This window comes from Schistocerca serialis, chromosome 5, assembly GCF_023864345.2.
Source record: "Schistocerca serialis cubense isolate TAMUIC-IGC-003099 chromosome 5, iqSchSeri2.2, whole genome shotgun sequence".
Classification (NCBI taxonomy): domain Eukaryota; kingdom Metazoa; phylum Arthropoda; class Insecta; order Orthoptera; family Acrididae; genus Schistocerca; species Schistocerca serialis.
The window spans coordinates 217,055,560-217,082,488 of record NC_064642.1 but is presented as its reverse complement, the minus strand read 5'-3'; positions in this window follow the sequence as shown (position 1 = coordinate 217,082,488).

The following is a 26,929-nucleotide window of genomic DNA, read 5'->3' as shown; positions in this document are numbered from 1 at the left end:
CCTCAGGTGATAGTCGTGACGTGAATTAGGCTTTGTCCACAATGCACAGGATTTTGTCACTACAAGAGAAATGTCAGTGATAAATCCACTCTCGATTTGATGTTAAATCATACCGCCCCCCAATCATGAAGAAATCACCTATTAGTCTTAGCAGAAAGTGCTGCACACCTAGTTGGAACATGAAGCAGTTGTTGGTGTTCAAGCTGGGCGATGTGTCATTGGATTGTAAAGGGAGCAGAGGAACCATGTCGATGGAGTGGTTTGTACATCGTCAATATGGGTGATCTCTCATAGAAACCAAGCTATTTTTAATTGGTTGACCACCACAGTGGTTGGCTTGCCATGAAGCTGCACGTCGAAAGTATTAGTGCCTCGTCTGATAACTCTGTTAGTGCCAGTGTAAGGTGGATATAGGAGGGGTGGATAGTATCATCGCAGAGCAAGGCATAGTGACAGTCCAATTGTGACTTATGCACGAAGATTTCCGGGGACCTGTGTGGCCATGGAGGCGGTATCCTGAGCTGTGTGATGTGCTGTTTGAGTATTGTGACAAGAGTGGGGACTTCTGAGGTCTTCATTAGTAGTTCTTGTAGCAAAAGGACTGTGGGCATAGTAGGTGGTTTACCATAGAGGATTTCTGCAAGGGAGGCACAGAGATTTTGTTTGTGAGCAATGTGTGCAGCTAATACCACCCATCTAATAGCTACCATGAGACGCAAGGGTGGCTTTAGGTATACAGAGTCATCGTTCCATGTGGCCATTGCTTTGTAAATGTAAGCCATTTTGGAGTAACGTTGTACACCAAAGAGTTTGCATAGTTCGTTAAATAGGACTGTTTAAACTGTCGTCCGTGGTCAGTGGTTATAGAGATCGAACAGCCAAAAGGCGATATCCGCGTGTCGACCGATGCTCTTGCCATCATCTCTATCGTAATTTTCTTGAAGGGAATTGCTCCCACCCAGCACATCGCGCTGTCAACGATGCAGATAGTCTTCAGACTCGGGAACAAGCCCAACCAGGTTGAAATGGACGTGTTGAAATCGACTATTTGGAATCTCAAAACGACTGAGTGGCGGCTGTGCGTGCGCCGGGAAGCAGCGCGAGTACAGTCTTAGAAAAGAAAATTGATTGCCGGCCAGCTGCCGCAGACTAAATTCGAGTCGTTTACTTACGGTGTCCAACAAAGTCGATCGCCCGTGAGAATTCCAAGTCCGGCAATATGCACGATCTGGCAACACTCTAGAATGCGGAAGTGTCTGAAGGAAGTGTTGTCCGTTTGTAACGATTCATGTTGAATGTTACTTAACTTTTTTCTGCCTGGTCCATTGATGAATGAATACGAAATTTTCATGCTTAGCAAAATTTATTCACGTTAATTGACATCCGAACTGCACACTGGTCACGTAAACAAAACACGTACAGACTTCACTGATCTGTTTGACTTCCAAAAGTAACTTCAAAACTGACTTGTCGCAGCGGCGCTGCATTTCTTTATATACAATTTTAACAATAGCTTCCAAAATAGTCCATTATTAAATTTGTACAATTTCAATGTTACAATTAAAATTTACAAAGCGTAAAGAAACTAATGTTACAGCCGAATAAGGTATAAAATACAACATTTCAATAACAATCTTTTATAGTCATATTATTAGTTTTCCATAAAAAATCATTCTGAACTTTAATTACAGTAATGTCTCTCATATTATTTTAGTTACGTAATTAATTACAGTTTGGTTTTGGTTCCTAATATTCAGTGATATTACAAATCTTGTGCTTTACCCAACTGCATACGAGAAAGTTATAAGTAAGGCCTCAAATTCTGAAATTGGAAAACTGTGAGATGTAAACAATTGGAGAGTGAATTAGAAATTTAATTACGAAGACTATTAATTGCAGAGAAAGGCATAAAAATAAACAACAATGAAAATACATCGCTTGGTAATAACATAAAGATGTTTTCTATTACTGGATTTTTAGATTACAATTTATTTAATTAGAAGCATTCATTTTTCATGATAACATCTCTGCAGTCTCTAGTTATTTATTGGTAAGGACTTATTACTTCAATTTCTCGTTTAGTTACTTAATTTAGCATATGTACATAATTTTATCAATGACAACAATCCACCGATAATTATGACAACGCACGATCTTCTAGAACATTCCATACGACTTCGCAATGAATATCAAGTTTTTTTATATCAAATTGGACACAGAATGATATATTTAAAGACACATATACAAGGCCTTAGGAAGCACTGAATTGTCCGATAACTATCCGGATGCATATATAAAGAAAGTGGTATTAGCCATTTCATATGAATTTTGGGAAGGCTGGATCGTTCCACGTTCCACGAGAGGCTACAAGATTTGCGCGTGGTCTAGTGGTAAACGTCGCGCAATGCTGCCACAAAGTCGCGAAACCGAATCCACTCCATTCAAATTTTTTTTTAAATCGCATTCCGGTTGTCAGTCTGATGGAGGTAAAAAATAATTTCCTTCACTTTCTAACCCATCAGTAATATCAGAAGTCGGCACTAAATTCTGCCACACAGGTCGCGGCTATGTTAAGACCACGTTGAAGCTTGGGAGTTCCCTCGCCCTACAAGGGCCCCTGGCAACCGGCTACCGACCGCACGCCACTCGCAAACTTGTCACGCATCGTACGACCAGATGAACGTGACGCTATGATTATGTATACCAAATGGCATTTTTTAATTTGAAGTACTTTTATCTTGCATTTCTGTGTTGGACGTTTCATGCTCGAAGCTTATGAATGTTGTTAAAGGGCTGTAAAATAGTCACAATGGAAAAAGTCAAACATTTGCAACATATTGTTTGCTCTAGGCTTAACAGGAGTGTGAAGGCAGTAAGGCAGATCGAAACACTTGCACTGTGTGTGGAGCGAGCGATTTTGGACAAAACACGTCAGTAAACGATTTTACTGTTTAAGAAACGTTGTTCGTTCTGTCATGATATCTCTTCGACATTCAGGAAGTCTCGATAACTGACATCCGTGATGAACGGCGTGCATCTGCATTCAATAGACAGGGTTGAGAAGTCGAGTATAGGAGTACAACTGGCTCTAAGTGAAAGCTACAAAGATCAAAGGGGTGACTATTACTGCAACTTAGCTTTAATATCATCACTTCACTCATTGAGAGTTCCCACGCGGTACTGTTACTGGTGTCTAGTTATTAATTTCCTAAGAGGAAATTCCTGGTTGACCCGTAGAACAAGACATCTACTCAAGCAAAGGGCGGGGTGAATATAATATTTTGTAGCTGGTGGTTTGATAACGATGTTGTGCACTACGAAACCCTCCACAGGGTCGTGCCTATCGCAGTTCAGTTTTTTGCCAACAACTAAGAACTTTAATTCATCTTTCCACAGCAACCTTACGACGAAAGTCTATTGTGATAAAACGGAAATCACTGTAACACGAGCGTGCCTACAACAGCACAAATGAATAAGATATTACACGTTCTGGACTTCGTGTATGTTTCCTGTCCTATGTCGCCGCGCGGGATTAACCGAGCGGTCTTGGGCGCTGCAGTCATGGACTGTGCGGCTGGTCCCGGCGGAGGTTCGAGCCCTCCCTCGGGCATGGGAGTGTGTGTTTGTCCTTAGGATAATATAGGTTAAGTAGTGTGTAAGCTTAGGGACTGATGACCTTAGCAGTTAAGTCCCATAAGATTTCACACACATTTGAACATTTTTTTTGTCCTATGTCAAACTGGAACACTATGCACATCTGGCATTTCATAGTTCCAATTTATTTATTGGTTTTTGGATCTATCTGCTTTGCCTGTAACAACTCAAAAATCTGATCTCCTGCAAGACTGGAACCGTGACCCAAAGCAGCCCTTGCTTGAGAAGCAAACACATTGCCTCAGTGCCACTCAGGCGCTCCTGTGTTAGGCGCTTCCTTATTGTTCCACTGCTGGCTTGTACTGATAAATTTTAACGTAAAAGGAGAGATTTGTTGCAATTTCCGCCTGGAGTAACCTCCCTGGACTCAAAAGCATGACGTGATTCGCCGATGTCACACCTTTAAAGGACATAACTCAGATTATTGTATCAAAAGTGACAAGGAAATATCAAGTGAATTTGTCAGTATATTTATATTTCACCGGGGAAGTATCTCGGCAGTCACACCGTTGCCAAACATATTCTACGTTATTGCCAAGTTTATTTCATATTACGCAGAGGAAGAATTCGCCGGCAGCGGTGGCCGAGCGGTCCTAGGCGCTACAGTCGGGAACCGCGCGACTGCTAGGTCGCAGGTTCGAATCCTGCCTCGGGCATGGATGTGTGTGATGTCCTTAGGTTAGTTAGGTTTAAGTAGTTCTAAGTTCTAGGGGACTGATGACCTCAGATTTTAAGTCCCATAGTGCTCAGAGCCATTTGAACCATTTTTAGAAGAATTCGTTTCACCAGACGATGTGAAGCGTGGCGCGGAAGTAAAGCACCCTTTGTGTCTGAAAGACATGGTGAATGAGGGCCGAATAGCGAAAGTATATGTCAGTGGATTTTATTCGCATTACTGAATTAGAGCGTAGTTACTAATAACACTCAGATGCTCCAACTATAGATTAAACATCACTAATCAGTAATTGTCACTATTATTTCTGTTTTTCTGTTGTAAGCATATTGAAAACTGAAAAGCTAATTCACCATACGCGATCAACACTCTGGAGCGTCTCAAGTGGTTATCCTGCATGCATTTTGAGAAAGTAACACGTCTTTTGATAGTTACAGACTTCGAAAATTAAAATCTTTCTCTTAAGAATACTGTAATTGGTACCGTCACCGAGACGGAAGAACACAAATAAAAGGAGAGAGCTTTCATTGCAGAACGTGAACATCCGAGAGAGACTTCGTAAGCTACGAATAATGTTATGGTCCAAACCAAGAATTAGCTGAAAAGCGGCTTCAAAAAACTGTGTAAAAATGACACCAGCGAATATATGCAGTGTTAGTTCGATTAGAGCTGCTGGTAACGTGAAAGTAGAAGCAGTTGTCACCAGGACAAGAAATAAGGTACGAAAAATGCAGATAGTAATATCTGGAATAAGTCAACCTTAAGCAAAACTGTCATTAAGCCTGTAAATACTGAAAGAATGACAATTATCTACTCATAATGATTATAGTATAGCCACTGCTGATATCTTCTCAGTAAAAGCGAAGGACAGCCATGTTGAAAAGTTTTTCAGCTTGAATTATGCTCACGATAGAGAAATATACGTTCATCAAGCTGATTGTTGCGCTAATTTTCTATGCAGTGCTTCACAGTCGGTGCATCGTCGATGAACAGCCGGTGTGTTATTAACTGAGTCCCTGGTGAAATCATTTATGGACGAGGTCTGTATCATGCCACAATATTCAGCTGAGAATTGTCAAGGTGTAATACGAAGGCACAGTTGGGCATATAGTTCTAGTACTTGCAGAGGCCATCTATAGGTTGCTGATTCATGACGCTAAACTACCTCTAGGTCGGACTGTAGCCCAGGCATCTTATCTTCTCGTGAAAGAGTTGCTCAGCAGTGGATGTATGGCATCCACACCACACGTAACACAGAGTTATAACATGCCAGTTAATCGCACTAAAATGCCGTATGCTCGCGTCTTTCTGGCAGACTCTTTTTTCTTCTTTTGCAGTAAAATAAGTGGTATCGCTAGCAACGATGCCACAGCATAGTTTCATAAGTTGGCACTACGAGACACCGACGTCAGCGCACTCTAGCCGGAGTGGGAGAGCTCCACGAGCTCCGCTCCAGATTCTCCCCATTTGATCAAGAGCAGACGGCCGGGACACTTCGCTTCAGCTTGAGACTGTGCTCATCTGTAAAAGCTATGTATGCCTCTGTATATATATTCAGACTCCAGTAAACCACTTTTACTTACGTGCAGTACCAATGTATTTTTCCTGCTCCTGCTCCTACCCACGCGACGCCTTCCAGGCGGGATACAAAAAAATGTCTCCTTGCTTTTGAAGCGATAAACACGTGTTACATTTTATCACTCCGTAATTCGCATCCACTCCCTCGCCGCCCAACGACAACAACCACCGTGGATATATCAAGAAAATTGACACTGGATGATATAAATTTATTGTTGTTATAAATGCGATTGTGACTGTTAAACAATACTGGCAAAGTGTAGCGAACTCCATCAGTCACCTGACAGTTAAGATGTGAAGTGTTTCATAAGATTCCTTTCGTTGATTTCACCTTTGCCGTTTTCAGTTCAAATAGAGGAAGAGGAAAAACAGCTGGCTTCAAACATACATTTGTAGAAGGGGCCTGAATGTATCGCTACAGTTTCAGCACTATGCAGCTGTTGAGGTATCGTCGAGAATGTGGACATTCTCTCATTTCTTCAGTATAGGCTAAGGCAGAAATTAGTCATCGTAATTATTTATTTTATGTTTAATTTAACATATTGCAACCCATTTCGGGCATGTTTTGCTCTTTATATGGCGGCTGCACGTTTACTTAAGTTTGTTAATTAAAGATAATTGTCTTAGAATAGAACTGTTTTGTTCACTCTTCACCTCTGGAGTGGCTATTGGAACAAGGAGGGGTGGCGGGGGGGGGGAGGGGGGGAAGCGGTGCCAGTGAGTGGAAAGGGGTCGATTGCCAGCGGTGCCTTCTGTTGACATGGAGCAGAGTTCGCCGTCCGTCGTGATTGAAATCACGTCCTGTGTGGTCTGCGTGTAACGTTTCTTCAGTTGTTGTGGTGCGATATCGTGTGATACACTTTTTGTAAGTCAGTTGTTCACTTACATTTTTGGCATGCCGTGCTTCGTCTGCATCTATGGCACACTGGATGAGTGGTATACGACATTACAGTACTGCATTGCTTAATCTAACACTGATCTGGACGTAATTATCCCACATAGTAACGGTCCATAACATTAAAATTAAGATGAAAGGAGGTTTTCCAAAAAGCAAATTATGAGAGACGTTGTAATTTACTCTTGTAAGCTAGGCGAAAAACTGAATTACGCACGAATTATTCAGGCGTTAAAATTCAAAACAAATACCTAGTGAACTACAGTAATCAAGCACCAATACTGAAAGACCTTCAACTATCACTGAGTTGCCAAACGGTTTAAAGATGGCGTTGTATACATACACTACTGGCCATTAAAATTGCTACACCACGAAGATGACGTGCTACAGACGCGAAAATTTCACCGACAGGAAGAAGATGCTGTGATACGCAAATGATTAGCTTTTCAGAGCATTCACACAAGGTTGGCGGCGGTGGCGACACCTACAACGTGCTGACATGAGGAAAGTTTCCAACCGATTTCTCATACACAAACAGCAGTTGATCGGCGTTGCCTGCTGAAACGTTGTTGTGATGCCTCGTGTAAGGAGGAGAAATTCGTACCATCACGTTTCCGACTTTGATAATGGTCGGATTGTAGCCCATCGCGATTGCGGTTTATCGCATCGCGACATTGCTGCTCGCATTGGTCGGGATCCAATGGCTGTTAGCAGAATATGGAATCGGTGGGTTCAGGAGGGTAATACGGAACGCCGTGCTAGATCCCAACGGCCTCGTATCACTAGCAACCGAGATGACAGGCATCTTATTCGCATGGCTGTAACGGATCGTGCAGCCACGTCTCGATCCCTGAGTCAACAGATGGGGACGTTTGCAAGACAACAACCATCTGCACGAACAGTTCGACGAGGTTTGCAGCAGCATGGACTATCAGCTCGGAGACCATGGCTGCGGTTACCCTTGACGCTGCATCACAGACAGGAGCGCCTGCGATGGTGTACTCAGCGACGAACCTGGGTGCACGAATGGCAAAACGTCATTTTTTTGGATGAATTCAGGTTCTGTTTACAGAATCATGATGGTCGCATCAATGTTTGGCGACATCGCGGTGAACACACATTGGAAGCGTTTATTCGTCATCGCCATCACCCGGCATGATGGTATGGGGTGCCATTGGTTACACGTCTCGGTCACCTCTTGTTCGCATTGACGGCACTTTGAACAGTGGACGTTACATTTCAGATGTGTTACGACCCGTGGTCCTACCCTTCATTCGATCCCTGCGAAACCATACATTTCAGCAGGAAAACGCACGACCACGTGTTGCAGGTCCTGTACGGGCCTTTCTGGATATAGAAAATGTTCGATTGCTGCCCTGGCCAGCACATTCTCCAGATCTCTCACCAGTTGAAAACGTCTGGTCAATGGTGGCCGAGCAACTGGCTCGTCACAATACGCCAGTCACTACTCTCGATGAACTGTGGTATCTTGTTGAAGCTACATGGGCAGTTGAAGCTGTACACGACATCCGAGCTATGTTTGACTCAATGCCCAGGCGTATCAAGGCCGTTATTAAGGCCAGAGGTGGTTGTTCTGGGCACTGATTTCTCAGGATCTATGGACCCAAACTGCGTTCTAGTATAATATATTTGTCCAATGAATACCCGTTTATCATCTGCATTTCTTCTTGGTGTAGCAATTTTAATGGCCAGTAGTGTAACTGTTTTTCAGGCAATACATGGAACGGAATTTTAACGACATTCTTTCGTTAGTTTTGTAATACGGCTAACACATGTCAAACACCTGCGAATGTTACTAAAACGTCTATTGATTCGAATAAGTAATAAGCAGTATATTTCATAACAGTGGAAGGAATACTGCTTCAAATTGATTACTTAACTAACTGTAACATATAGAACCTGTGTAATCACTGTCATTTCAGTTGTGTAGCAGACGATGCTTTGCTCAGGCAGTTACCAGCAGAATTAATGTAATTACCGTAAGAAATAGTTCTGTGTCTACTTAGTAATGGTGGGATAGGTGTTTCAGAACCTCATAAGAGCTGCTAGTCATAAGAAGGGAAGACAACACCACGCTATCTTTATTTAAGTAGTCAGTGCTAGTTTAAATGCACCAACACTAATGTCACGGAAAACCGGCTGACAGTTGACGCCGCCTTGTTCTCTGAGCAACCGTAGCATTCTGATTATACAGTTGTCGCTGTCATCTATTAGCGATGGTTACAATAGTACTGCTGCTGATACTTTGGCAAGAAACGTGAAAAGCTCATTATAGATGTTTCACACTAATAGACCCTTTGAGCTATAAAATTATTCATATGAGAATTATCTAAGCATAATTTCTGGAATTCTCGACCACTCTGAGTAATGCTCCATATTGGGATGTTTATGACTCGGAAAGGGACGGTGATTTGATCTTCTGTCGACTTACTGAATGCTGTCTGAATGACTGACAACTGTTGGCTCAAGTGCGAATTCTGTAAAGTGCTGTGGCAAGTGTCAGTCAGTGCTGAATGCACACATGTGAAGAGACGTTCATTGCAGTAGGGGGGGGGGGGGAGGTGTATTCTACATCATTACATGTCACCATTCCATAATGAGTAAGGTAACACAAGGTTCATTCACAAGAAAAACTTGATATCCACAAATCCATATATAAGATTTTGTAAGCGGCAGTTATGCATGAAAGAAAACAGACTGCTGGGTTTTATAATGTTTCAGATCGGGACTGCAATTTGAATTTGGTATTATAGTATGCTTTGCAATTCTAAAATGTTCTTTTTCTCATTTCATGCTGACACATGTGCTGTGGTGCAATAAAAGGAAATGAATTATACATTTCTCAGAAAAGCTATTTACTAGTGTACTACTAACGATTACAGAAAAACTCTTTAGTTGTGTAAATTCCGTCACCTCGTCTTACTTTGCGAGGAAGTTCTCTACTTACTGGGGTAAGAAGAGAGTCGTCAACCACTGGTTAGTATTCTAATGACTAATGACATGATACTCGTTCGACATGCTCCATAGGACCTGGGAATAGAGTTTCACTTTGGCTACGCAAAAAATGTGCAGATAGTGATGTAGGCACACTTCTTTCCTGTTTGTATCTTACCGTGTGGTCGAGTTCCCCTTGGTCAGTCAACATAAACACTTTGGACACTGTTTATCGCTGTACATGTCGCAAGTCACAGAGCGCACTGTCTTTGCCAAATATATTACGGACATAATGGATTCTGCACAAATTTAAGTAACGTAATGTGCAGGACACAGTTTGAGTAAATATTAATTACGCAGGATGCTGTCACAATAAAATACTTTACACTGATATTTACTGTCGTTTGCACTTTCTCATTAATTTTACCTCATAATGATCTTTATTTATGCAATATTATACCAAACATGTTTTCCTTCTCACTGAATACCCTTTAAACTTTTATACTGAATAAATTTGTGTTCTTCCTATCAGCAGTAAAAGGTCTTCTGCTTAAGTGAGGGATCTGATAACATTGCCGTGGGAGTGCTAAGTGCACACTATATAATGGATGCATTACACCACGTAGGTTCCCCTCCCTCTGTGCTATTTCCTCCCTCCTACCCCTCATGTCCTCACTTCTCCATTCCCCTCCTTGCGCTCCCTTTTGGGCTGCTCCCACCACACTCTCCCTGTCTCCTGCCCTTTGGTGTGCTACTGGCTCCCCCCTTCCGCCCCTTCCTGCCCGCCATCCTCAACCGACATTCTTCTCTTACTCCTCTCTGACCCACCCCCACCCCCTCCCTTGCCAGTTCCATCCGATTTTAACCCAGTTACTATGTTGTGTTCTGGTGCTCGCGTGTGTGCAGTGTGTGTTCAGTGTCATCGTCCTGTGTGGCTCTCATTACTGTGAACGCCCATTTTTAATTGTGCTCTTCATGCTTTTGAGTGCTATGTCTTCATCTAGTATCATTTTAATTATATGTGGATTTTACGTAAACGTGCGCCGTGAAACTATGTCTTATGTTTGTATATTTCAACTACCATTGTTTCCTCTTCTGTGTTGTAATCTCCATCTTTTATCCTTATGTTTTATGTATGTAACGTCTTATTTTATACAATATCTGGGCTGAAGAACGGAGAATTGCGCCGCTGCCAGCCCACCTCTAGCCACATGGGGCAGGGCTATGAAATAACAATAAAAGAAAAAAAACACATAGTTTTCAGTCATCATGGCATCTCATTGGAATCATGAGACAAGAATTCGAGTCGTTGTACTGATCGATTACGGGAGTTACAGCCTGTCCAAGGCAGGTGAGAGATGTGGAGTCCCAAAAGCGATGAGAGGCGTTGGTGGAGAGAAGTATGCCGCCACTGGCCTTACCAGGATTGAATGTGCAGGGGGACGACCCCATGTGTTCAGTGAGAGAGGCTACTGATGGTTACTCGACAACGTATGCGCCAATCTGTTCCTCTGTTGTCGGCGCCTAGGATAGATTTCTGAGTTTCCTGGCAGTGCAGGAACTGTTAGAGGAGGTTGAAAGATAATCGACTTTTATGCCGAAGAACTGCTGTACAGCAACGCTTGACTACGTATCAGAAGATGACCACATGGCTTTTGCGGAAGAATTCATTTCCTTCGACTGGAGCAGACTCTTTTCTTCTGTGAGTAATGCCCCAGTTCAGGTGAGATATCAATAAATTAATTGTGTGTAAGATCATGTATGTAAGCATTTTAACTAAAACTTAAGTTATTGTGGTACAGAACACCCTTTATAGAATCGGTTTTCCTTCTTGTATAGTTATATGATGGTGTTTTTGTTCAATACATATTTTTGTTGAATTTGTGAGCGGTTTTATTAACGTTTAACGGTTTTGATATTACTAGGTGCATCATCTGCGAGGAGAGCGATTTAGTCCGAGGTATCTTGTGGGATGAGAAAGAATTAAACGCTATTCTTTTGCGGTTTGGGGCTATATCTCAGCTCGGGGAGCAGGGTTCCTGTGGCAAATTGAGGGTATTCTCAACGCAGAAGCGTACGTTGATATTCTGGGGAATATAATGAGCCGATCGTTGAAATGCTGTATCCTCAAGGCGGCGTGTATTTCCTGCAGGTATGGACAGAAAATAACGTAAAAGTTCTTCACAGTTTTCGAATATTCATTTATTATTATTATTGAGTTTACCAATTAGTTTCATGTAACAACGTCAGTTCCTTTTTTTTCTTTGCTGTTGTGTCCCATTTTCTCAAGTATCCCGTCCTTTTCTCCCATAATGTCTTTTCCTACTTCTGTCTATATTGTTTCCAATTTGTTATTTCTTCTGCTTTGAAAGGCTTCTGAATTCAATATCTTATTCTTAAAACGTTTTATTACGATTAGTTCCAAGTCCTTCATGTTGTTTCTTTCTAGTTCTTTGCTTACTTCTTAACCCATGATATTGTTGATTTATTCTTCCAGAAGTAAAATAATATTTGTTTCTTCAACCTGCTCGCATTCATATGGTAGATATGTTCAATGAAGTTTAATCCTCGCTTACCCATTATGTCTGATATTTTCTCTACATTTTTGTAGATCTTCTCATTACTGATCATTACTAACTTATTGTATTGCACCCACTTATCTCTAACAATTCCTCTATTATCACTATGATTATTTGTATGTCTTCTGCAAATGTGATACGGTGTATATTTGTACCACTAAAACAGATATTTAATATTCATTAAGGTATTAGCATCAAATAAACATAATGTGTGAGAATTTTACAACGCTGGCACTAGTCATATTCTTCAATTCCCCTTGGGTGGTTGCTGCCTGTTACGCCACCGATGGGATTTATTTGCGCAGTATTGTTGAAAACACAGCAGTTCAAACTGTCCAGTGGTTTCTATATCTCACTAAGAGATTGTTAGACCTGTAAACCAAAAAATGTTGATAAATATTGGGTATGCTGTAGAGGGACCTGTTCTGAGTACGTAGCTAGCAGCTTTTTATCCATCAAGTCCTAGTTTCCGTGCAATTCGATTTTGAAAATTTTTGCGTACCTCCTATATCTGTAACTGAGCTTTGTTCCAAGGTAGTGAAGGCAGTGCATTGGCTATAGTTCATGTTTATCATGCGGACGGTACAGGTTCAAATCCTGTCCGTGTACTATTCTTTTCAATTTCAGCATACAGAATATCATTAAATACACTACTGGCCATTAAATTTGCTACACCACGAAGATAACGTGCTACAGATGCGAAATTTAACCAACAGGAAGAAGATGCTGTGATATCCAAATGATTAGCCTTTCAGAGCATTCATACAAGGTTGGCGCCGGTGACGACACCCACAACGTGCTGACATGGGGAAAGTTTCCAACCGATTTCTCATACACAAATAGCAGTTGACCGGCGTTGCCTGGTGAAACGTTCTTTTGATGCCTCGTGTGAGGAGGAGAACTGCGTACCATCACGTTTCCGACTTTGATAAAGGTCGGATTGTAGCCCATCGCGATTGCGGTTTATCGTATCGCGACATTGCTGCTCGCGTTGGTCGAGATCCAATGACTGTTAGCAGAATATGGAACCGGTGGATTCAGGAGGGTAATACGGAACGCCGCGCTGGATCCCAACGGCCTCGTATCACTAGCAGTCGAGATGACAGGCATCTTATCTGCATGGCTGTAACGGATCGTGCAGCCACGTCTCGATCCCTGAGTCAACAGATGGGGACGTTTACAAGACAACAACCATCTGCACGAACAGTTCGACGACGTTTTGCAGCAGCATGGACAATCAGCTCGGAGACCATGGCTACGGTTACCCCTGACGCTGCATCACAGACAGGAGCGCCTGCGATGGTGAACTCGACGACGAACCTGGGTGCACGAATGGCAAGACGTCATTTTTTCGGATGAATCCAGGTTCTGTTTACAGCATCGTGATGGTCGCATCCGTGTTTGGCGACATCGCGGTGAACGCACATTGGAAGCGTGTATTCGTCATCACCATACTGGCGTATCACCCGGCGCGATGGTATGGAATGCCATTGGTTACGCGTCTCGGTCACCTCTTGTTCGCATTGACGGCACTTTGAACAGTGGACGTTACATTTCAGATGTGTTACGACCCGTGCCTCTACTCTTCATTCGATCCCTGCGAAACCCTACATTTCAGCAGTATAATGCACGACCGCATGCTGCAGGAAAATGTTCGACTGCTGCCCTGGCAAGCACATTCTTCAGATCTCTCACCAATTGAAAACGTCTGTCAATGGTGGCCGAGAGACTGGCTCGTCACAATACGCCAGTCACTACTCTTGATAAACTTTAGTATCGTGTTGAAGCTGCATGGGCGTATCAAGACCTTTATTACGGCCAGAGGTGGTTGTTGTGGGTACTGAGTTCTCAAGATCTATGCACCCAAATTGCCAGTTCTAGTATAATATATTTGTCCAATGAATACCCGTTTATCATCTGCATTTCTTCTTGGTGTAGCAATTTTAATGGCCAGTAGTGTAGTTTATCTCATGCAAAAGTATTCCAGAATAGTGGTTTTTGTCGTAGTAATTTCATTAGTAAAAATCCTACACCGAAAACGATCTTCAAAGATATATTCTGTTTGTGGCACGTATTTACAATTCGAAATATTTGGATAAGTTCGTTTGATTCATGGGGAGTGCAGATCATCAGGCGCTTTCCGATCACATCTTGGTAGATGAAAAAAGGTAGGCATTTGCACTGTAAAAACTACCCCTCGAACATGTACTCCACTTTACCGAACCTGTGATATTTATTTTTGCAAGCAGGGTCAAAGTTTCATGAAAAAAATTCAAAGTGCAACCAAGTTGGTAAAGACTATTATAGAAATTGTTTCGCGAGAAGATTCCATAATAAATACATCCTTCGATTCTGTATTTTAGTGTGCCTGCCTTCACAACAATGATCAAACATGCTTGGTTCACATCGAAGTTTTGTAATTTAAATAAACTATGTTTCCCGGCATCCCTTCCTGAAATGTGCCGCTGGCCGCAGTGGCCGAGCAATTCTAGGCGCTTCAGTCTGGAACCGCGCGACCGCTACGGTTGCAGGTTCGAATCCTCCCTCGGGCATGGATGTGTATGTTATCCTTAGGTTAGTTAGGTTTAAGTAGTTCTAAGTTCTAGGGGACTGATGACCTCAGATGTTAAGTCCCATAGTGCTCAGAACCATTTTTGAAAAGTGCCTGGAAGGCAATAGTTTTCATTAAATGACCATGGTGCTCTACCAATCTGCGTTTCAGTTGCCCCTACGACAAATACCGTCAGTAATTCTGTTTCAGCACAGCAAGTGATAGTGACTGAGAACGTTCTGTAATCCATTCCGTAACTAACAGGCTACACATCTGAAGAAAGTTTTCTGTAGTGATTGTTTTATTAATGAAATTACTACGTCTGAAATGACTATTTCTGAATAATTTTGCACGACATATACTATTTAATGACGATGTATACGATAAAATTGTAAAATACGTACACAGGCAGGGTTTGAACCTGTACCGTCCGCATCATAACCTTTAACTATAGCCGCTGCACTTCTCTCAGTGGCTTATCACAGATATCACGTTACTGGTATACTCAAAATATTTCAACTAGAAGCCGTTGGATGAAATGCCGCTAGCCCATTATTCAGGATAGGTTCCTCGACAACTTAACTAAGACTCATAAAAATCCTTGATTAACAGGTTCGATGATCTCCTCGTTAGTTCGATATTAGTTCGATACCACATCGTTTGATCTGATTCAGCCAGTCTCTCTCAATCTGAGTTTCAGCCTAAGATCCTTATTACATAATGGACACGATGAAATACTCTCGGGTTTCCAACCGCGTCAATTGGTTAAAACTACACGAGCTTTCGGCCAAGCACTCCTTGGCCATTGTCAAGTGTTATGACTGCCAGTGGGCTGTCGGTGCGCCCTTACATACGCTGGCTGCCGGCTGTGACGTCACTGGTGCCCGTGACATTGCCATATATTACTCAAAACATGCCCATTTAAATCTTACAATAGACCTCTCAGCCATGTCTGGACCTGAATTCTTAGGCAATATAAGAAAATAATTAATACAGTGTGTAAATTACAAATACGTTCTTGATATATAAATAGATGAAATAACTAGATATCTATTTATTTACAGGAACACAGTCCCATCCATCTAATCCGATCCGATCAGGACTGCTTTCACGGCAAAGACAGAATAAAACTAATGTCGTACATTCAATGGTCACCCGACCGCAGCCCCATTGAGAACATGTAGGTAGAAGTATCGAGGTCATTGTCAGTTGATCTAGAAATGCAAGCGACCGTTGGGAGAATATAGTTTTCTTGCAATCGATAGTGGTACACAAGTAAACAGTTTTTATGAGAAGCGTCTGATTCATTTCATTCTCTCGTTATCACAGTACTTGTTTCGGTATGAAGTGAGAAAATAAACATTTTAGGGTTGTGAAGTATAATATGATACCAGCTTCAAATTGCAGTCCCATTGACAAAAAAAAAGCCCAGGACTCTCTTTCCTTTCATGCATAGCTACCAGATGGATTTGCGGACATAAATTTTTTTCTTGTGAATCAGCCATTCGTAACGTTACTCATCATGGTAGGAGACATATAACGAGGAAGGGTACCCCTTCCCCCTCTACCCTTACTACAGTGAACATCCCTACCCACGTGTCCATTCAGCATTGACTCACAGTTGACACAGCACTTTACAGAATTGTCGCATGGGGCAACACAGTTGTCAGATCATTCAAGCAGCATTCCGAGAGTCGACAGAAGATGGACCAAAAATCAGATTAACGTCGCTTTCCGAGTCATACACGCCCCACAATGGAGTGCTACCCAAAGTAATCGAGTGTTCTAGCAATTACGCTTAGATAATTCCCATATGAATAATTTGATAGATGAAAGGGCCCGTTAGTCTGAAACTGTCGGGAATTTACTAAGGTGAAACTCAAAAATCGAGGCACACTGAAAATAAAAATTGTCATCTATAAGGCACTTTACACGTTTCTTGGCAAAGCATCGGCAGCAGTTATATTGTAACCATCGTCAATAGATAACTGTGATAACTGTACGATCAGAATGGTACGGGTGCTCAGAGAATGAGGCCACGTCAGCTGTCAGCCGGTTTTGCACGACAATAGTGTTGGTGTACTTAATCTAGCGCTGACTACTTAAATAAAGATAACGTGGTGTTGTCCTCCCTTCTTATGACTAACAACCCTGATGAGATTCTGAAGCACCTGTCTCACCAGTACTAAGTAGACACTGAATTACTTTTTATGGTAATTACATTAATTCTGCAGGTAACTGCTTAGGCAAGGTATCGTCTGCAACGCATGTGAAATGACAGTCATTACACAGGTACTATATGTTACAGTTAGTTAAGTAATCAGTTTTCTGCAGTATTGCTTCCACTGCTATGAAATATAGTGCCCATTACTTATTTGAATCAGTAGACATTTCATTTCCAGTCGCAAGTATTTGACATGTTTTAGCCGCGTTACAAGACAATGACTAACGAAAGAATGTCATTAAAGTCCCATTCATTGTATTGTCTGAAAAACAGCTGTACGTGTAATGCCATCTGAAAAGTGTTTGGCAACCCAGTGTTAGCTGACGGTCTTTCAGGACTGGAGCTTGATGACTGTAGTTTACCAGATATTTGTTCGGAAGTTTAATGCCTGAATAAGTTGTGCCTAGCCGAAAAGGTAGTCATCCTACGAGTAAATAACAATGTCTCTTATAATATGGATAATCTCCTTTTTGCTTAATTCATTATTTCCATGCTGACTAAGCTTAAGGAACTAGACTGTGCGGAATATTTACGTCCAAATCAGTGTTAGATTAAGCAGTGCAGCAGTGTAACGTCATAAACCACTCATCCAGTGTGCCATGGATACAGATGAAGCATGGGATGCCAAAAATGTAAGTGAACAACAGAGCTCCATAAAATGTATCACACGATATCGCACCACAGCAACTGAAGAAACATTATCCGCAGCCCATAAAGGCCGTGATTTCAATCACGACTAACGACGAGAGACAGCTCCATGCCAACAGAAGGCACCGCTGGCAATCAATTTCTGGCCACTCACTGGCACCACTTCCCCTCCGATACTTCAATATCCGCTCCAGCAGTGAACTGTGAACGAAACAGTTCTTTGCTAACACAATTATCTTTAAGTAACTATCTTCAGCATGCATAAACACCTGATGATGAGCACAACATACCTGAAATGAGTTGCACTATCTTAAATTAAACCTAAAATAAATAATTATGACAGCTAATTTCTGCCTTAGCCTATACTAAAGCAATGAGAGAATAATCACATTCTCGACGATATCTCGCTAGCCTGTAGTGCGGCAACGGTAGCCATACATTCTGACACCCCCCCCCCCCCTACAAATGTATGTTTGAAGCGAGATTTTTTTTCTCTTCCTCTATTTTAATTGAAAACGACCACGATGAAATCAACGAAAGGAATCCTATGAAACATATATTCATCTTCAGGGAAACAGCAGAATCACCACTCGAGAAAGCTGAGAAGAAGAAGCCGATAACGTATGTATGTAACCTTATCCAGTGTTGTGTTTCAAGGTTATTGTTGTGGTTCGGTGGGGAGGGAGTGGCTGTGAAGTATGATGTGGTAGACTGAAACAATTGTTTATCGCTTTCAATACGAGGTGCAGACTACTGCAAGACCAGAAATGTAAAAAAAAAATAAATAAATAAATAAATAAATAAAAAAAGACGCTGCCGCAAAGAGGCGAGCTTACGACATTTCATTGAGATTAACTTGCATATTATGGGTCTGTGTTATGTGTGGGTGACCAGGTTGTAGATACTATTGATCCACTGCTGAGCAACAATTTCACGATCAAAAAATAAGTCTGAGCTACAATCCGATGTAGAGCTGGTTGATGAATATGAGCGACCGCTACGGTCGCAGGTTCGAATCCTGCCTCGGGCATGGATGTGTGCGATGTCCTTAGGTTAGTTAGGTTTAAGTAGTTCTAAGTTCTAGGGGACTGATGACCACAGATGTTAAGTCCCATAGTGCTCAGAGCCATTTGAACCATTTGATGATTATAATGAGGTCCCATACTTCAAGGAGCTTAGGGGACGATGCGGGAGACCCACACCGCTGACTAGGCAAGGTCCTAGCGGAGGTGGTTTGCCATTGCCTTCCTCCGACCGTAATGGGGATGAATGATGATGATGAAGGCGACACAACACCCAGTCATCTCGAGGCAGGGAAAAACCCTGACCCCGTCGAGAATCGAACCCGGGACCCTGTGCGCGGGAAGCGAAAACGCTACCGCAAGACCACGAGCTGCGTCAAGAATCAGCAGCATATAGATAGTTTCTGCAAGTACTAGAAGTGTAAGCCCATCAGTGCCTTCGTATTGCACGTTGATAATTCTCAGGTGAGTAATGTGGCAGGATAGAGGTGTCATTTATAAATGACACCACCAGGGACTCAGTTAATAACACGGTGCACTGACTGTGAAGCTCTGCATAGAAAATCACCACAACGCTCAGTATGGTGAGCGTACTGCTGTCTCAGTATCTCTCTGTCTTACGCAGCCGGCCGCGGTGGCCGATCGGTTCTAGGCGCTTCAGTCCGGAATCGCGCGACTGCTACGGTTGCAGGTTCGAATTCTGCCTCGGGCATGGATGTGTGTGATGTCCTTAGGTTAGTTAGGTTTAAGTAGTTCTAAGTTCTAGGGGACTGGTGACCTCAGATGTTAAGTCCCATAGTGCTCAGAGCCATTTGAACCATTTTTTTGTATTACGCATAATGCAAGTTGAAAAATTCTCCAACATGGATGCTTTTCGATTTTACTGACAAATCATCAGCAGTGTTTATACTGTAATCATTATGAATACATAATTGTCATTCCTCCAGTATTTATAGGCTTAATGACAGTTTTTGCTTAAGGATGACTTATTCCAGATATTACTGTCTGCATTTTTCTTTCCTTATTCCTTATCCTGATGACAACTGTTTCTCCTTTCACCTTACCAGTAGCTCAAATCGAACTAACACTGCAAATATTGGCTGGTGTCATTTTTTACACGGTGTTTGAGCCCGCTTTTCAGCTAACGTTATCCGTAGTTTATTATCCGCAGTTTACGACGCGTCTCTTGGCTGTTCACGTTTTGCAATGAAAGCTCTGTCACTTCATTTGCATCCATCCGCTTCGTGGATGGTACCAATGACAGCATTCTTAAGAGATACATTTTCGAAATTTGTAACGGTCGAAAGACGTGTTACTTTTTCATAATGTATGCATATTAACCACTTGAGACCCTCCAGATATGTGAATCACGTTTGGTAATTAGCTTTGCGGTTTCCAATGGGATTACGACGGAAAAACAGAAATAATTGTGACAGTTACTGATTTATGATGTTTACTCTGCAGCTGGGGCATCTGAGTATTTTATTAACTACACTGTAGTTCGGAAATGTGAATAAAGTCCATTGACATCTACTTTTCGTATTCAGGTACTCATTCGCCGTGTCTTTCAGATACAAGAGTTGCTCAATTCCGCGCCAGGCTTCACATCGTCTGGCGAAACGAATTCTTCCTACTCGTAGTATAACTGAAACTCGGCAATATGGTTGAATATGTTTGGCAACGGTGTGACTGCCGAGTTACTTTCTGGATGACATATAAGTATGCTGACAAGTTCACTTGATATTTCTTTGCCAGTTTGATTCAATGATCTGAGATATTTTCCTTAGGTATGAAATCGGCGTATCACTTTATGCTTTTGAGAGTGGGTAGGTGATTCCACGTGGATAATGCAACTAACCTCGCCTTTTACGTTGCACATTATCAGTTCTACCTACCACTGGGGCAATAAGGAACCCGTCACAGAAGCACCTTACTGGCACGTGTTTGCTTCCGAAGCAAACTGGTCACCGTTCCTGACTTGCAGAAGACCATGTTTTTTAGCTGTTTTGTGACAGAGCTACAGGCAAAGCAGACAAATCCGTTCTATTACGACAGTCTTTTGTCGTAAGGTTTCCGCGGTAAGCTGAATTAAGGTTCTTAGTTGTTGCCAACAAACACCAGCTGCGATAGACACGACCTTGAGGAGGGTTTCGTAGTGCACAACATCATTATTGAGCCACCAGCTGCAGAATATTATGTTCACACTACCCTTTGCTCGAGGAGATGTCTTGTCACACGGCTGAACCAGGAATTTCCCACTGAGAAGTTAACATAAAGATGTCATGATTAGACACCAGTAACAATACTGGCTAGGAATACTCAATGAACGAAACGATGACGATCGAGCTAAAATGGATTAATAGTAACCCCTTTGATTTTTGTTGCTTTCAGTTAAGAGTTTGTTGTACTCCTACATCCGACTCCTCGACTTTGTCTAATGAATGCAAATGATCGCGGTTCATCACATATGTCAGTTATAAAGACTTCCTGAATGTAGTAAAGTGGTTATGACAGAACGTATGACGTTTCTTGAAACAGAAAAATCCTTTACTGACGTGTTTTGCCCAAAATCAATCGCTCCACACTCAGTGCAAATGTTCCGAGCTGCCTTGCTCCCTTCACACGTATGTTAAACCCAGAGCAAAGAATATGTTGCAAATGTAGGACATTTTTCCAATTGCGGCTCTACTTTACAACTCTTGAATAACGTTAATTATAGTCAAGCTTGAGAAATCCAATATGGAACTGCAAGAAAAAAGAACTTTATTTGGTAAAATAACAGTTGATAAGCACAATCGTAGCGCCACGGTCACTTGGTCGAACGACGCCTGGCGAAGTTGGCGAGCGGCGTGCAGTCGGTAGGCGGCTGCAGGGGACCTCTGTAGGGCGAGGAAACTCCCGAGCGTCAAGTTGGTCTTGACACAGATGCGACCTGTGTGGCGGAAATGATGCGAAGATTTGTGGTATTACAGGTGGATTGGAAAGTGAAGGGATTTATTCTTTTAACTGCATCAAACTGTCTACTTTCGTAGACAACAGAAATGCGATGGAAAAGAAAAAAAGAACTGCAGTGGAGTGAATTCGATCTCGCGATTTTATGGCTACATCGCGCAACGTTTACCACTACGCCACGGGCAGTTGCAGCCGTGCAGCCTCTCGAGCAAAGCAGAACACATCTTCAGACACTTCCGCATTGTAAGTGTAATCAGATCGCGCATATCGCCGGACTTATAATTCTGAGGGGGCGATCCAATTTATTGGCCACCTTAAGTAAACTCCTCGGACAAAGCTTCTGCGGCGTCCAGGCGGCGATCAACTTTATGTCTAAGACTGTACATCTCCAGTCTCAGAAATCATTTTCGACGTTAGACCACACGAACTGGTCCGTAACGAGTTGTGTCAGTGAGAATATGCCAGGTTTGAAAGACTGTGGAACTGGCCGAATATGACCCTCCTCATTTATGCGGGAACAAGAGGCTGAGTTATATCTTGCAAAACAACACGCAATGCTTGCTTAGTGGATTCATGTATGGGACAAAGTTCTCTGTGTATGTTGGTTGTAGAATCTTATTTTATTTTTATTTACACGTTAAGTTCCGAAGGACCAAATTGAGGAGCAAACCTCCAAGGTCATGGAACGTGTCAGTAGATGAAAATACAACATAAAAATAATAGCAGATAAAAATAAATGTTCATGAACTTGAAAAAAGTCAGTCCATGAGCTAAAGTAAACGCTATCAGCAATACAATAAGAATCAGCTTAATTTTTCAAAGAATTCCTCGACAGAATAGGAATGACCCATGAGGAAACTCTTCAGTTTCGATTTGAAAGCGCGTGGATTACTGCTAAGATTTTTGAATTCGAGTGGCAGCTTATTGAAAATGGATGCAGCAGTATACTGCACACCTTTTTGCACAAGGGTTAAGGAAGTCCAGTCTAAATGCAGGTTGGTTTCTGCCGAGTATTAACCGAGTGGAAGCTGCTTATTCTTGGGAATAAACAATATTGCTAACAAAAAACGACAATAAGAAATATACATATTGAGAGGCCAATGTCAAAATACCCAGACTCGTGAACAGAGGTCGACAAGAGGTTCGTGAACTCACACCACTTATTGCCTAAACTACTTGTTTCTGAGCCGACAATATCCTTCTAGAATGGGAAGAGTTGCCCCAAAATATAATACCATACGACATAAGCGAATGAAAATAAGCAAAGTAGACTAATTTTCGTGTCGAACGATCACTCACTTCTGATACCGTTCGAATAGTAAAAATGGCAGTATTAAGTCTTTGAACAAGATCCTGAACGTGGGCTTTCCACGACAGCTTACTATCTATCTAAACACCTAGAAATTTGAACTGTTCAGATTCACTAATCATATGCCCGTTCTGTGAAATTAAAACGTCAGATTTTGTTGAATTGTGTGTTAGAAACTGTAAAAACTGAGTCTTACTGTCATTTAGCGTTAGTTTATTTTCAACAGGCCATGAACTGAGGTCATGTACTGCCCTATTTGAAACCGAGCCAATGTTGCACTCAACATTCTTTACTACCAAGCTAGTGTCATCAGCAAAAAGAAATATTTTAGAGTTACCCATAATACTAGAGGGCATATCATTTATATAAATAAGGAACAGGAGTGGCCCCAACACTGACCCCTGGGGCACCCCCCAATTGACAGTACCCCACTCAGACCCCACATCACAGCCGTTATCAACATCGTGAATAATGACCTTTTGCTGCCTGTAGCTAAAGTAAGAGGTGAACCAATTGTGAGCTACTCCCATAATACTTAATGGTCCAACCTCTGAAGCAATATTTTGTGATCAACACAATCAAATGCCTTAGTTAAATCAAAAAATATGCCAAGCGTTCGAAACCTTTTGTTTAGTCCATCCAGTACCTCACAGAGAAAAGTGAATATAGCATTTTCAGTTGTTAAGTGACTTCTAAAGCCAAACTGTACATTTGATAGCAAATATGTTCAATTATCCTTACATACACAATATGCTAATTTCTTCTCTCCTTGGAAACATTACATCCTCAGAAGGTGAGCCCTTAGTTAGAGGGACTTCTTTTAAGCAGGTATACCTATCAACTAACTTCAATATAAAAAGGTGCAGCTCTAACACCTACTACTACAGGAATTTTTCCATGAGTGACACCACCACCACCACCCACTACACTATCACCTATAAGCTTAGCCAGCCTCCCCTTCCCATACCCATTGAGGTGCAGGCCATGCCTAGTGAAACCCGATCTACTGATAGACCCAACAGCACCACTGAGATGTGACCCATGCCCTCTGCCATCAGCGCCATCTCCAGCCCTACGTTAACGCACCTAACAGTTGCATTAAGGTGAGGCTGATCATGACGCTGAAACAGTTAGACGAAATACACATTAGTGCCACCAGTTTGAGTAGCTATCTTAACCAGGTCACCACCTACATCATATTCCCCATCCCTATCAAAACTGTTCCCTGCTCCACCCACTATCACTACCTGATCCTCCTTTGTAAAATTCTTACGTAACTCCCCTATGCTGTCAGTCACCTGAGCCAACCCTGCACTAGGCTCCACAATACTGGTGACCTGGTACTCACTCCTCAACACTTCCTGTAACTGCTAGCCCACACCTCTACTGTGGGAATTGCCTAGAAGCAGAACCTTCTTCTTTCTGCTAGACTTTGCAACTAACCTAGGCCTCCTAATTGCCGAGGACTGCTGCATGTTCCCTACATCTACAGCTACACAAGGCTCCTCTCCACTCAGCTCTGACAGTTAGTCATATTTATTGTATGTACATAAAGTAAAACTGTCTGAATACCTCCTCTTTCTAGCTGCCTTCTTGCCAACTGCCAGTTCCGATTCCACACCGCCCTTCACCCTCCTCAACCTATCTAGTTCCTCCTTTGCGCATTGTAACTGCACCTGAGGGGCACAGATCTTATGCTCCTGCTCCTCTAGCAACTTATTTGTACTACAGATTCTGCATTCCCAGGAGAGGATCTCACTAAAATGACCACTGGCTTCCCGACTGCATTCCCCCCAACGAAAATACTTTGAACAAATCCCACACCATAACTCACTACTCACAAATCTACGACAGAGCCCACACTTCTCACTCATGGTAACATTTTACATTTATTGAAGGAGATCCATAATTTGTCGGTCTTGTAACTGCGCCTCTGCTAATTTGTTGTAGACGACTTGTGTGGAAAGGGCATTTATTCTCAACAGACGTGGTAACGTAGTCTACTCCGCGAAGAACTCTTACATCAGTTGTGAATTGCGCTATACAGGGCTAATTAGCTAAGCCATGCAACGCAAATATGAAATCAAAACTGCTATTGATGTGCGGTTTTCACAGAATGGATTGGTATTCAGGGGCTCATGCTGTTAACCAATAAACAGATTGTAATAATGCCTAGAAGGCATATTTTTGTGCAAACATACACCCTTTTTAAATGGACAGTGCCCATTGCCACTAACAGACTAAAAGGAGGATACATCAGTTGTTTGTTGCAGGAGTCTAGTGCGAGTCATGCTGTGCAAGATTTCAACACCGACACTTGTCTGACCGGGCGCTGTGACTGAGCGCTTCTAGGCGCTTCAGTCCAGAACCGCGCTGCTGCTACGGTCGCGGGTTCGAATCCTGCCTCGGGCATGGATGTTTGTAATGTCCTTAAGTTAGTTATGTTTAAGTAGTTCTAAGTCTAGGGGACTGATGACCTCATATGTTAAGTTCTATAATGCTTGGAGCCATTTGAATTTTTGTACCAGTCAACTTGCGTGGTTGCTGGTATGATGATATTATGTTTGTGTGTTCCTTGAGTGCATTGCAACTTGCTGGTCAGTTAGTGTGTGACAGTCCAAGCAGTAGGGCGTGAGAGGACGATGGGATTTACCAATACAGAAAAAGCCAACATGTTCACGGTATATGGAGAATGTAGGAAGAATGCAGTTTCTTCTTGTAGAGTGTGCGGGGCAAGAGATCCCAATAGGCGTCAACCATCTCGGCAACTATTTATGAAAGTGATAATGTACCACCTAGACAACGTAACAGAAGGGAACAAGTGACGACAGAAGAGGGGTAAATTAGCGTTCTTGCTGCTGTTATAGTTGATGTGCATGTTAGCTCTCGTGCAAACGCAGAAGGAAGTGCCTGAATCAGGCATGTGTCATAAGCATCCTCCATCGACGTAGGTTCCATCCCTATCATATCTCTCACCGTATTGTACTAAGTGATGAAGCTACATTTATCAGTCATGTCCAAGTAAACCGCAGAAACTTGTACTATTGGTCAGCTGACAATCCCCGTTGGCGTCGTCATATGGAACGTCAGCAACGGTGGAGTGTAGCGTGTGGTGTGTGATAGTGAACCATCAGCTCATGGGGCCATTTTTCATACACGGAATGCTGAACGTGCACAGGTTTCTCAGATTCCATACTGTGTCACTCACATTCAAATTTTCGGGTATAGAGAAGGAACTTGTCCCAGGCATTATAAAGTACGCTAATCATTTTCTACGCAAGCTTGAAGTAACACATAGACTACACTGAGTCTATTAGCACAAACAGTGATTAATGAATTAAAAAAAACTAAATAAAACTCTGCCAGGAGGCTGGGGATGAGATGAGGGGATGAGTAGGATACTGTCGATTGTCCAGCTCATGCGGGTATTTCGATTTATGGCAACTCTTCATCCCCATACAACCCCGTGTGTCTATTTCTTATGCCTTTGACACAACAATGTCATCCATCCGAAGATATTGCATTATTCTGTTTGTATAAGTTTGCCCCTCTCCAGCTGTGTTTTAAATACTTGATAGCCCTTGTTCGACTGATTCTACGATGGCCTGGGTCAATGGCGCATCGCACCTTTCCCTTTGTCTCCTTTGCACTTCCCTGCCACAGCGAAACTGATACTCCCTTTCTAACACTTTGCATTTTAGTACAGTATTAATTACCAGTAATAAGCTACAACATCACATTTACAACCAGGAAAGGTTCTACAAACTTATTATTTATTTAATAAGTTCCACATAGGCCGTAAAGTACAATGAAACCAGCGATAGTTCTCAATAACATAGCAATGATATCTTCAAATTTTATTTATTTACGATATACTGGCTCTTCAAAT